Source organism: Mastomys coucha, unplaced genomic scaffold (assembly GCF_008632895.1).
Source record: "Mastomys coucha isolate ucsf_1 unplaced genomic scaffold, UCSF_Mcou_1 pScaffold7, whole genome shotgun sequence".
NCBI lineage: Eukaryota > Metazoa > Chordata > Mammalia > Rodentia > Muridae > Mastomys > Mastomys coucha.
The window spans coordinates 25,353,801-25,365,498 of NW_022196913.1; the positions used below are offsets into that span (position 1 = coordinate 25,353,801).

The window sequence follows — 11,698 nt, forward strand, 5'->3', positions numbered from 1 at the left end:
AGAACACCTGTGGCCTCCATTCCTTACTTACCCAGAAAGGAGGAGGGAGGCAAGTGGACACTCCACTGACCTGTAGGTCTGTGATCTGCAAAATAAAAGCCCCTCCTTCCCACCATAGCCCACCTCACCACAGAATTCAAGGCCCATCTATTCACTGACCTCATACAGTGGAATTCCCACCAGGCAAAAAGCCAGGATTCCAGTGCTTTAAAAGAACAGTTGCTGTTATGACGTAATCCATATTAGTAAAGTTCTGCACCCCACCCTGACCCCCGCATTCCTTAGGGGATCGAGGGTGTTGTCCAGTGAATTTTTACTCCTTGAACCAGAAAGATTCGACTCAGTTAAATGAGTCTAAGTCCCTCAGTCAAGGAAGATATAAAACGAAAAGGTTCATTTCTAACCGGAAAAAGGGAGTCAGCAAGTTCCTTCAAGTTCAGCTTCAGCTTCCACGGGTATCTCTGCTTGTCTTCTCGTGGCCTTCTATAGGAGTGGACTGGCTAAGGAGCATCCTATCACCCTGCACCCTTCTCAGCACCAGAAACAGTAGGATAACGACTAAGAAAAAAAAAAGGATTCCCAGGAAATCCAAAGCAATTCTCCACTGCTTTTGCCTTGTCGGTTAATCTGAAGCCACGCGTTTCCACTTGTGGGACTCTGAGCTCTCTACCTGACTATCCAACTCTCCTCTCTAGGCCCTGTTCTGTTTGTTCCCATCAACAGTGACCTCTCCACAATCAGCTCAGTGGAGGCTTCTAACAGCAAGTCACTAGCCTTCAAGGGCAACCTTCGGAGAGCCACCAGGAGCAAGAGCGCCCCCTTCCAGTGCTACTTGCTTTAATGCCGTATCAGCAGCCCCTCTTCTCTTAGGAACTGATTTTCTCTCTAGTGTTTGATTTTTCGTTGTTTGCTTGCTTGTTTGTTTGTTTGTTTGCTTTGGGGGGCGTGAAGTAGACTACAAGTAGGAAAATGGATAAGGAATTTCAGAGAGCAGCTGAGCACCAAGGATCCATTAGCTCGGTGGTCAAGTATTCATTTGCCTGGTCACTTTGGAAGAAACAATGCTACCACCTGGGCCCCCCTTTCTCCTGATCCGAGCCAGTCAGGATTCCCCTCAGGTACCCCGAATTGAACAGAAATGGCAGATGATTACAGAATGCAGTTACGAGCATGCTGCTGGAGGTTTATAACTAAGTTCTAGCTCGGAGTGTCCGGACAACAAACTAGAAACAACCTTTGCCTGTCTCACACGCCAGAGAGGATTTCTGAAGGGCAGAGAGAGGATGTTCAATCTAGGCGGCCATCTAGGCGGCCATCGTGGGAAACCGGTAAACGGGTTCGATGACTCCACGTCTACCATCAAAGGGCAAGCAGGAAGTTTGAGAATTTATTCTGTAGGGTGTACTATATGTGTGGAAGGAGGGTTTGGGGTATGCACGACTGCCAGGACAGCTCAGACCGGCGCTCTCGCCCTTCTCTGTTCTCCTTCTGCAAGGGACGTGTAGACGTTAGTATCACTGCTTTCCCGTGAGGGGAACAATCCGATCTCTTTGAACAGTCAGCGGGCTCCGCGGGATAGCCTCAGGGTCCAGGAAAGATCTCTCCTTTAGGAGATTTTATGTCACAATGGAGCGATCATCTCCACTTCTCTGGAGCATCTCTGGTGCTTGCGATTAATTCTGGTCCCTTGACATAAAATGTCTTAGAAGCCTAGCTGAAAATTCAATGTTCCCTCTCTTTGGAAAAGCCGATTTGAAGCATTTTAAACAGTTCTCTTGTGCCGGGGGAACCCTAGAAATTTTGAGCCCTTCCGCTTTTTGCCCATCAACACATTGAAGAGACCCCCTGCTCCAGCCTCCAGGAAACTTCCAGTCGGTCGGAAGCACCGCGAGTTCCCAATTGTCTCCTTTACAACTTATATTTACAGCGCACTGTGTAAACCTAGCCAGCTTCTCAGGAAAATGGTCTGCAAATTTTCCCTCTCTCTGAATCATCCTTACAGCATGAGTGTTTAAATGTTAAAGCCCTGAGAGAGTTGGGGAGGAGGAAGGAAAGTAACGGGAAAGGGGTGGGTCAATGGCTCAACAATTAAGAACATTATTTGCTATTTTACAGGGAAGCGTTCCGGGTTCACCCTTACAAGGCAGCTCAGGACCGCCTCTAACTCTGCGGGCACGTGGTGCGAAAGTGCTCTCAGGCACAAACGCTACAAATTCATTTTATAATATTTATTTGCTTATATTTTAATATATGACTGTTCTCCCTGCGTGCATGTCTGTGCCGCGTGGATGTCTGGTGCTCATGAGGAAAGAGGAAAGCGTTGGATTCCTTGGAAACGGGCAACCGGCTGTTAGGAATATGCCGTGGATTCTGGCAACACAACCTAAGTCCTCTAGCAAAAGCACTTGAACATTCGGGAAAAAAAAATCTCGGTCTTCACAGGATCAGATAATTGCTAGGAAAATTTTGAAAAATCATGAAATTACATAAGCTGGAAATTTGCAATTGGAATAGCACAAGTAAACTGGGTACCAAGCTGAAGCACACTTACGAAACAGATAATTTTACTGTATACGTTCCGAACAAAGAACAAAAGTTTAACTTCCCTGACCGGGAATCGAACCCGGGCCGCGGCGGTGAGAGCGCCGAATCCTAACCACTAGACCACCAGGGAAACTGCTAGGTGCTCTCTCTCAGGACCTATGACTTTAATAGGCCAAGCAACATGTGGTGCCTTCATGCTGGATTTATTCAATTTACCAACCACAAATTCCAGCAAATCAAAATCAGAAGACATGAAAGAGCACGATAAGGTCGGTGCTCCCCTGCATATATATAAGAATTGACTCAGAATACATTATAAAAATATATATTTACATGTTGCTATTATTAAGTATTAACAAGATCATTAACTTTCTGAGACAGTGTCTCAGCCCTGAGCTGTAACTCTACGAAGATATGGCTAGCCCTGAATTTAGAGAGATCGAACTGCCTCCGCCTCCCGAATACTAGGTTTAAAGGCGTGCACCACCACGCTCGGCGCTAAGGAATGACAATTTTAGAGAGTAATTTAAATTGTCTCCTTGCTCTTTTTAAGTTACAGAAAGCTGAACATCAAAAATCTTAGTTAATCTTAGATTGTCTAAGTGACGCTGTTAGGCGTGGCCATTCTTCGGTCACGCCCACCCTGGACCTACGTGATAAAGCTATTAGAACTCGTAGCACAGAGATGCTGGGCGGGGCCGAAATAGCTCAGTTGGGAGAGCGTTAGACTGAAGATCTAAAGGTCCCTGGTTCGATCCCGGGTTTCGGCAACCGTATATTCTTTTCCGTTCTTTCTTTTTCCTTAGTGTATTTGTTTGTTTGTTTGTTTTGTTCTCTTTAATAAAATTACTTCTGTATTTACTGTCCTTCTTTAGGCTTTGAGCTGTTCTACATCTTTTTCTCCAACGCATCTCCTTCTCAGAACTTACCTCTTTATTCCCATGACGATATCTCAGGTCAAACCAGCCCAGGTTCTCACGTCCTACCGTGATAGATCAGGTCAGACTCAGCTTCGGGCTACCATTCAGTCCAACTAATCATGACCACCAACTTCCCAGTTTTCAAGTGTTGTGGCTCTTTTTTGGCCCTGTTTAATTTTCGTGGGATGCAAGCCAATTGACAACTGTTCTTTAAGCAGAGACTCAACTCTCCCACCACTTTTTTTCCCTGTATTGTATGGTGATCCTATTTCATCACTTTACTACTATAACTTTTTAGAAATAGTTGCTTCTCAGGGCCTGTATTTTGGTTTTTATTTAATTTCTCTACTTTTAAATACTTTCACATATATTTTCAAGGATAATAAAGATGTCCCAATTCTGTTGCCTAACTGCTTCCTGTAACAATACCTTATAAAACATAGTCCAATGTCACAGTCCTGATTCTGACGTTCCCTCTTGTCCTTTCACAAATACAGAAGGATGCTAAACAATAAAATAAGAATATAAATGACAGAAAAACACAAGAAAACTGCTTAAGCAGAGATGGTTCATAATTCCTTTAAAACACTGGGCTCTGCTGTTAAAGACTAAGGCTCACAACCAAAAAGAGAAAAGTAAGACTTGTGTCTGATTGTGTTGACAGTAGCATTCAGGAAGTGGAGGCAGGAAGGATCCTTATGAATTCAAGGCCAGCCTAGTCTACACAGCAAATTCCAGGCCAACCAGGGCTATCGAGTAAGACTCTGTCTCAAAAACAAAGCAGGTCATAATTATAACTCTCTTCTGTCTGTCTCGTGGTACAGCAGGGTAGTCCCCTCCAGTGGCTGTTTCTAATATTGTTTCTGTGAGTCACCTATATTTGGGACTTTTTCTTTTTTTACATAATGGCAAACAATTCAGCCTACCGTAAAATTTACAATGGTATTTTCTTTGGGTTTTTGTTTTGTTAATTACTGGTGATCAAAATCAGGACCCCACAGTGAGTGGGACCTGCCCTGGACACTAAACTGGTGCTCAGCCCAATATCTACTCTTACATAGCCTGTGTCATTTAGGTTCCCAGTCTCATTCAGCTGCACAAACATTTGGACATGCGTGGTAGTTTGGCGCTACTTGGCAGATGTATGTATGCTCCTTGGAGATGTGGTCTTGTTGGAACTGTATCACTGGGGCTAGGCTCTGGAGTTTCAAATGCTCGAGCTGGCCTGGGTGTCTCATTCTCTTCCTGTTGCCTGATGGGGATGTAGATGTCTCAGTTACCTCTTCAGCACCACCTCTGCTTCCCACCCCAACCATGAATCATAAAGGGCTAAACCTCTGAGGCAGTCCAATTAAGTGTTTTTTATGGCAATTACAGTGGTCATTGTGTCTCTTCACAGCAACAGAACCCTGACACCCCCCAAAAAATAAAAAAAAATCATGAATACTCAGAATTTTGCCAATGGCAAGCATAAACGACATGGGCAGGGCAACAGAAGAGACAAACAACTGAAAAATAGCATGATGGAAATGCCGAGCTTACACCATTACTTTGTTTGCTAGTGTGAACAGCCAGCCTAATTTTTTTTAATAAACAACTCCAAATGTTTTCTTTTTCTTTCTTTTTTTTTTTTTTAGCATATGAATTTTTGTCACAATCATTTAACGGGATATCCCTAAATAAAATTTATGAAGCTATAGTTCAGAATTGAGTTCCTTTCTGCCTTTGGTCCCTCCCAACAGACCGAATCAGAACAGAGTCACTTGTTCTACTAAGTAATCAAACAGAACTTTGAAACAATCCAGATAAACAAGTGTAAAACACAAGGAGCGGCTGGCGTAGTCTACCTGAGCCAGTATACGGAGAATCCTGCTTTAGCATAGGGGGAGGAAACATGAAATGATGAATCCTTTTTCTTGTTAATTTCTACTTTACTGATCCTTTTGCACTTATAAAGCCTCCTTCTCAGTCCCCGTACTGGAACCCCTTTCAGCTTGATGGATGGCATACTGCCTAACTAATAAAAACCATATTGATCTTTAAACCTTATTGAAAATATAAGTATATAACTTATTCAAGTCCTTTCCCCATGCTGATCCTTCAGCCTTTCCAAGTTACAAAAGCATATTCCTCTTGTATTACAATTTGGAAAAACTATTTAGACTAGGCCAACATTCTGACATCTTTGCTGTGACCCGGAACAGCAAAAACCATCTTACCAGCAACCTTATGCTGCTATCTCCTGCCTTTCCCAAAGGAGCAAACGTCACATTAAACATTCATTTATGCTTTGATGAATCTGAAAAGTAATCCTAAGCCTGTAGGAAAAAATAGAATGTCTTGCTCTCCTAACTGAGCAAGTCACACCCTATGCAATGGCATAGGCTATGAGGATATCAAATGTATAAAGCAATGCAAGATGGGCAAAGTGTCACATGGGTTTAATCCTGGCATCCAAGAGGCAGAGGCAGGCAGATCTCCATGAGATTGAGACAAGCCTGTCTACAGAGTGAGTTTCAGGCCAGCCAAGGATACAGTCTTAGGGATTTACTGCTGTGAACAGACACCATGACTAAGGCAACTCTTATAAGGACAATGTTTCATTGGGGCTGGCTTACAGGCTCAGAGGTTCAGTCCATTATCATCAAAGCAGGAGCTTGGCAGTATCCAAGCAGGCATGGTGCAGGAGCTGAGAGTTCTACACCTTCATCTGAAGGCTGCTAGCAGAATAGTCACTTCCAGGCAAATAGGAGGAGGGTCTTATAGCCTACAACCACAGTGACACACCTACTCCCACAGGGCCACACCTACTCCTTGTAATAGTGCCACTCCCTGGGCCAAGCACATACAAACTATAACAGCTACATAGTGAAACTATGTCTCAGCACCCACTTACCCTCCCCAACCAAACCAAACCAACCAACCAACCAACCAACCAGTCTAAGGAAGATTTTTCTCACTTTCTGTAATAAGTTTAGAGCCTGAATAGAATTGCTAAATTTTCTATTTATACTGTCTGTTAAATATGATCAATTATCAATAACCATTTGTCGTGTTTCCTGTACTGAATGGTACTGCTATCATCACTGAGACCAAATGGCCGGCACCATCCTCTTGTGGGAAGAAGAGTTTACTGTGGCTCGCGCGCGGTCTGTGGGTGCCGTTCCCTGTGCAGGGAGACACCGCACGGGGAGTGTGAAGACATTTGTCTCAGTGAGTCCACAGTGAGCAGACAAATGACAACCGTCATTTGTCCTTTTTATTCCGTCCAACTGTCTACCTCCCTCAGTTAAATCTCTCTGGAAATTCACTCACAGACATACCAGAGGTGAGCCATCTTAGGGGATTCTGAACCCCATCAAGCTGACAAAAGAAATTAACCAGTATATAAGGTTTCACTGTTTGTACTAATCAAGATGGTTTCCAAGGCCATTTTCCAAATGACAGTACTTAAGAGCTAGAGGAAACATTTTATATTTCTGTGGCTCTGATTTGATGCCTGACTTGATAGATAAAGAGATCGAGGTCAAAATAAGATCTGCACTGGGGCTAGCCCATGGCATTAAAATTTCCTGAGTTTTTCCTCCCCCATAGATCACAATTTCTTTTTTTTTTCCTCTTTTCTTCTTCTTCTTCTTCTTTTTTTTTTTTGAGATTACAATTTCTTACACTCAGGAGCTATGCCCGGGCTGTTTTGTGTTTTGTGTTTTGTGTTTGTTTGTTTGTTTGTCTCCTGTCAGTTTGACAAGGCTAGAGTTTTCTGGAGAGTTCCCATCAGCTTGCCTATAGACAAGTCTGTAGGCCATTGTCTTGATTAATTAATAATTGACCTGAGAGGGTCCAACCATCAGAGGGGGCACTACCCCTGAGCAGGTGGTCCTGGGGTGTATAAGAAGGCTGCTGAGCAAGCTGTACGGAACAAGCCAGTAAGAATCCCCTCCGAGGCTTCTGCTTCAGCTCCTGCCTGCAGGTTTCCACCTTTCGTTTCTGCCCTGACTTCCCTAGATGATGAACTACAACTGTAAAGTGAAATAAGGCCTTTTCCTGCTTTTATAGTGTTCTATTACAACAACTGAAACCAAGGTAAGACAAGCCCTAAGAGAGCATTTGTTCATCTATGATGCACAGCGCTACTTTCAACTAAGCAATGACGCTGCTTGGCGATGTTTTATGGTCTGAGTTTTACTGTCTGACTCATTCTGGACTTGTGAGTTTTAGGTTTCCCTTTGGTGGCTATTCTTCTTTTGTGGAGGCTACTCTTGGTTGTCAACTTGGATAAGTCTGGATTAACTAAAACCCAAGCATCTGGGTACACCTACGAGAGATTTTAATCTTAATTATTTGACATGAGAAGACCTACTTTTAACCTGGATCTTTTGAGATGGGAAGATGTAACTTCAGTCCAGATCTTTCAGGGTGGGGCGGTCCACCTTTGATGTGGGCCTCACCTTCTGCTGGAAGCATATACAAAGACATGGAAGAAGGAAGCTTGCTCTCTCATTGCTGCTTGCTCTTGCTAGCAAGTCCATCCCTTCACTGGCATTAGAGCCTAGTCTTCGGGATTCCAGCATATACTAAAGACCAACGGAGACATCCAATCTTGTGGACTAAACAACTACTGGACTTTTTTTTGGACTTTGCGTGGGTGAGTAGCATTGTCAAACTAGCTGGACCACAGCCTGTAAGCCACTCTAATAACTCCTTCATTCTACCTATTTTGTCCCTCTAGGGGACCCTGACTAACACACTCCCTGTACATTTCCACTTCTAAATTCTTCTTTCCACGAAGAGCAGTTAGCTCTGTTTTGGTAATCAGGTCCCTAATCCAGCTATGTGTCCTTCTGTCTGTTGTTAAAATAGGATAATCAGAGTTTTTTCAGTGTTTGTCTGGGTGGTGATGCTGGCATTTGCAATATAATCTTTCTCATCTTCATTATCTGAACTCTGCTATTCGTAGAATTCAAAAATAAACTATCAGAATCTTGATACAAACTAGCACTGTCTACATCACTTGATACAAACTAGCAGTTAATCTACTTTACCCGGGTAACCGCTCAGGGTTATACACACTGGACTACACACACTGACACTGGGCACTTGAAGATCCGTGACTGGGTCACTTGTAACACGTGTACACCGTAATACTTACAACACTTGTGACACTTTATAAATGGAAAGTCGGGGTCCTCCGCAAAACAGAGACAGAGACTGTAAAACCACTTTGATCTCCGGAGCTGGGGGAAGTATTTTAAACGGTTTCTGTGTTTTCTCCAACTTCTGCACTTTATGCGGAAAATCAATCACACAACGGTTCACAAATCCAACGGAGACACGAAGAACGAGAGAAGTCCTAGTGTGAAACCAGTTCATCCCCCAGGCATATCTGGGTACCTCGAGTTCTCACTTCTTCCTGTTCTCACACTGACAGATTCCTAAGAGTTTCTGTAAAGAACAGTTTATTCGTTAAGCTTCGAGGTCTCTGGTGTCCCTTTTGGACTCCTGGATCGAGGAGTAGGAAGAAGACTGCGTTCAGTGTGTTGAAAAGTCTACGGGACTTAGGAAGGCGACCTTGCGTATTTGATGTGCAAGGAAGAGGGTGAGAGTAAGGAATGACTGGCTGAGGAAATGCTTTTAAGACCACAATCCCTTGCATATATGTCCTGAGGGGGAGCAGAAGAGTCAAAATGGCTTTTTTATCTAGTTGAGGTTTGGGGAGCTGTTGAATCTTTTCGGGGCCGGGGGCAGTTTTAAAATTTTTAAGAACACCATCTAAGCTGACGTAGGCAAAACGTAGTGTGTGTATGTTACTAAAGTGAAATGTCTCAAGTAAGGTGCCACGTGCCTCCTTAGCGCAGTAGGCAGCGCGTCAGTCTCATAATCTGAAGGTCCTGAGTTCGAACCTCAGAGGGGGCACTTCATTTTCTTAACTTTTCTTGCTGTTTCACATTGTTAAAAACTCCAGACTATCTCCTGATTGCCTCCTGAGTTCTAGAACGTGAGCTGGTTACCATCATACTCCACTTGAAAAGAATTATTCTACCCGCGTTTCTTCCTTCAGACAGCATCCTACCCAACAACTTAATTTATTGATAAAAGGATGTATAACTAGTACTTAATTTTACTTGAAGTCCTCCTTTTTTAATAGATACGTAACTTCGTTACCACTACACACTCGTTATGAGTGTGGTTTATAGAAATATGAGTAGGTTTATAGATCTGGCTAAACAAAGTTATCCAAAATAGCTGGTTTCCTGGTTTAGTCGTTGAGAAACCCTTAAGAAGCATAAGAAATGTCCCTCCCTGAACAGTGCTGATCCGAGAAATAGAAAAACAACGACGCCCGAACAGGGACTTGAACCCTGGACCCTCAGATTAAAAGTCTGATGCTCTACCGACTGAGCTATCCGGGCTCTTGTGGACAGGTGTTCTTGGATGAATAAAGAAAGATACAAGAAAACCGATACTTTCTATTTTTCATTCTATATTTGGCCAACGGACTTAAAGTTTTATTGTCTGTTATTCGTCGCCGAGATGCAAACTCCAAAAGAGCATTCATTTTCCTCTTGCGGTGTTCAGTGTTAAATCCTCACCCCTTATGGAACAGCAATGACCCGACTAAGGAAACAGTAATGCTCAATTAAGTTAATACAGCGAAAGTAATCGCCGGAAACGGCTGCTCCCTTGCTGGGCTTGGGGACTTCAGAAGAAGAGGTCGGGATTTCTGAGCACTGGCCAGGGTTGGGGGGAACAGGGGTGCTGCTTCAGCGGCTAATAATAGTAATGAGATGGTCCTGGGAACACAAAAAGAGTGGGGGTGAGGACAGTTTGACAGACGGAAAGAACAAAACCAAAACCAAAAAACAACAACAACAGCAGCAGCAACACGAAGACACGGAGACACTGCCTGCTCAGACACGGAGTCGGCGTCCTTTCTCCCGCCTGCCACTCTCTCTCTGGCTCGTCTGGTTGGCAGGCGTCAGGAGGCAGGGCGGTGGCGATGGAGTTTGGAGCTGTGATGGTAGACACCGGGCCCTTCCAGAGGACAGAGAGCTGGACGGCAGACCCGGAGCTGAGAGAGGACAGGTGGACGGACAGATGGACGGAGAATGCCCGGCACGTGATGAACGAACGTAGGGGAAAACCAGACACCTGTGTAGAATACGATCCTAACCCAGAATAGTTGTCCTCCTCGCCTTACTTATTTCTCTTTTAGACTTTTTTTCCTGAGTCTTGCAGTTTGGATGACTCAGAAATTCCGTGAAGACCGAAAGCCCAGCCTGGTGAGAGTTTTGTGGTTTGTTTTTGCATTTTAGTTTTGTTTCGTTTTTCACATGGAGTACCACGAGTGGGATGAAATGATCCGATAATAAGCAATACCAGAAGAGTGGTTTAAAAGACCCGACCGGCAATTACGCACTTCTTACACCTTTCGTCCTCGCTCCCTGCCCTCCCTTTCTTTTACACCCTGGGTAGCGGAGTTTTCTGGCTTCCGTATTTATGTAAATGCCGAGGTGCGTATTTGAAAGGCACCTGAAAATTCTCCTGGCTCCAATGGATGGTGAAAAATTTGTAAGTTTAATTATTTGTAAAGACTGGGCCTCGGAACTGGCCATGTAGAGATCCACCTGCCTCTGCCTCTGGAATGTTAGAATTTTATAGGCGAGCTCCAGCTATCTTATAACAGACCATTTTTATATTACACATACAAAACTACCTGTTCCCATTCATTAGTAGTGTTTGGGTCTCTGAACACACGAGCTCAGTTCTCTTCATAGGAATTAAAGTTAATGTCAAAAAAAAAAACTCTGGCTGCCCCCTCTGAGGTTCGAACTCAGGACCTTCAGATTATGAGACTGACGCGCTGCCTACTGCGCTAAGGAGGCGCCCGTAGAGGCCAAGGTCCGTAATCGTGTATTCCTGCCACTTCTGGAGCTGGCCTCTCCGTCTCGGACTTGTGTTTTTTAGTTGGGATACGACAGCACCGACAGCACCTAGAAGAGCTTTTGCTGCGGAGCTCCGCGATACGAAGCCGAAGAGCGCCTGCGCTTCTGCATTAGAGCGCAGGGTGCAGAATGGGAGCTCGCTGCAGAGAGCCGCGTGCAAAGCAAAGGCGCCTGGCACGTTACGGATACTCCAGGAAGAGGAGACATAAACCCCTTACACCAACGGTAGCGTGGCCGAGCGGTCTAAGGCGCTGGATTAAGGCTCCAGTCTCTTCGGGGGCGTGGGTTCGA

The 11,698-nt window shown here is 44.4% G+C and overlaps 5 non-coding genes across 5 annotated transcripts; 2 read left to right on the top strand and 3 right to left on the bottom strand.

Moving 5' to 3' along the window:
• Positions 1-2,602: 2,602 nt before the first annotated feature.
• Positions 2,603-2,674, bottom strand: Trnae-cuc. The gene has a single exon. It is a non-coding gene; the product is annotated as a tRNA-Glu (tRNA).
• Positions 2,675-3,241: 567 nt separating this feature from the next.
• Positions 3,242-3,314, top strand: Trnaf-gaa. Its single transcript has one exon. It is a non-coding gene; the product is annotated as a tRNA-Phe (tRNA).
• Positions 3,315-9,304: 5,990 nt separating this feature from the next.
• On the top strand, positions 9,305-9,377 carry Trnam-cau. Its single transcript has one exon. It is a non-coding gene; the product is annotated as a tRNA-Met (tRNA).
• Positions 9,378-9,801: 424 nt separating this feature from the next.
• On the bottom strand, positions 9,802-9,874 carry Trnak-uuu. Its single transcript has one exon. It is a non-coding gene; the product is annotated as a tRNA-Lys (tRNA).
• Positions 9,875-11,274: 1,400 nt separating this feature from the next.
• Positions 11,275-11,347, bottom strand: Trnam-cau. Its single transcript has one exon. It is a non-coding gene; the product is annotated as a tRNA-Met (tRNA).
• Between the last annotated feature and the right edge of the window lie 351 nt (positions 11,348-11,698).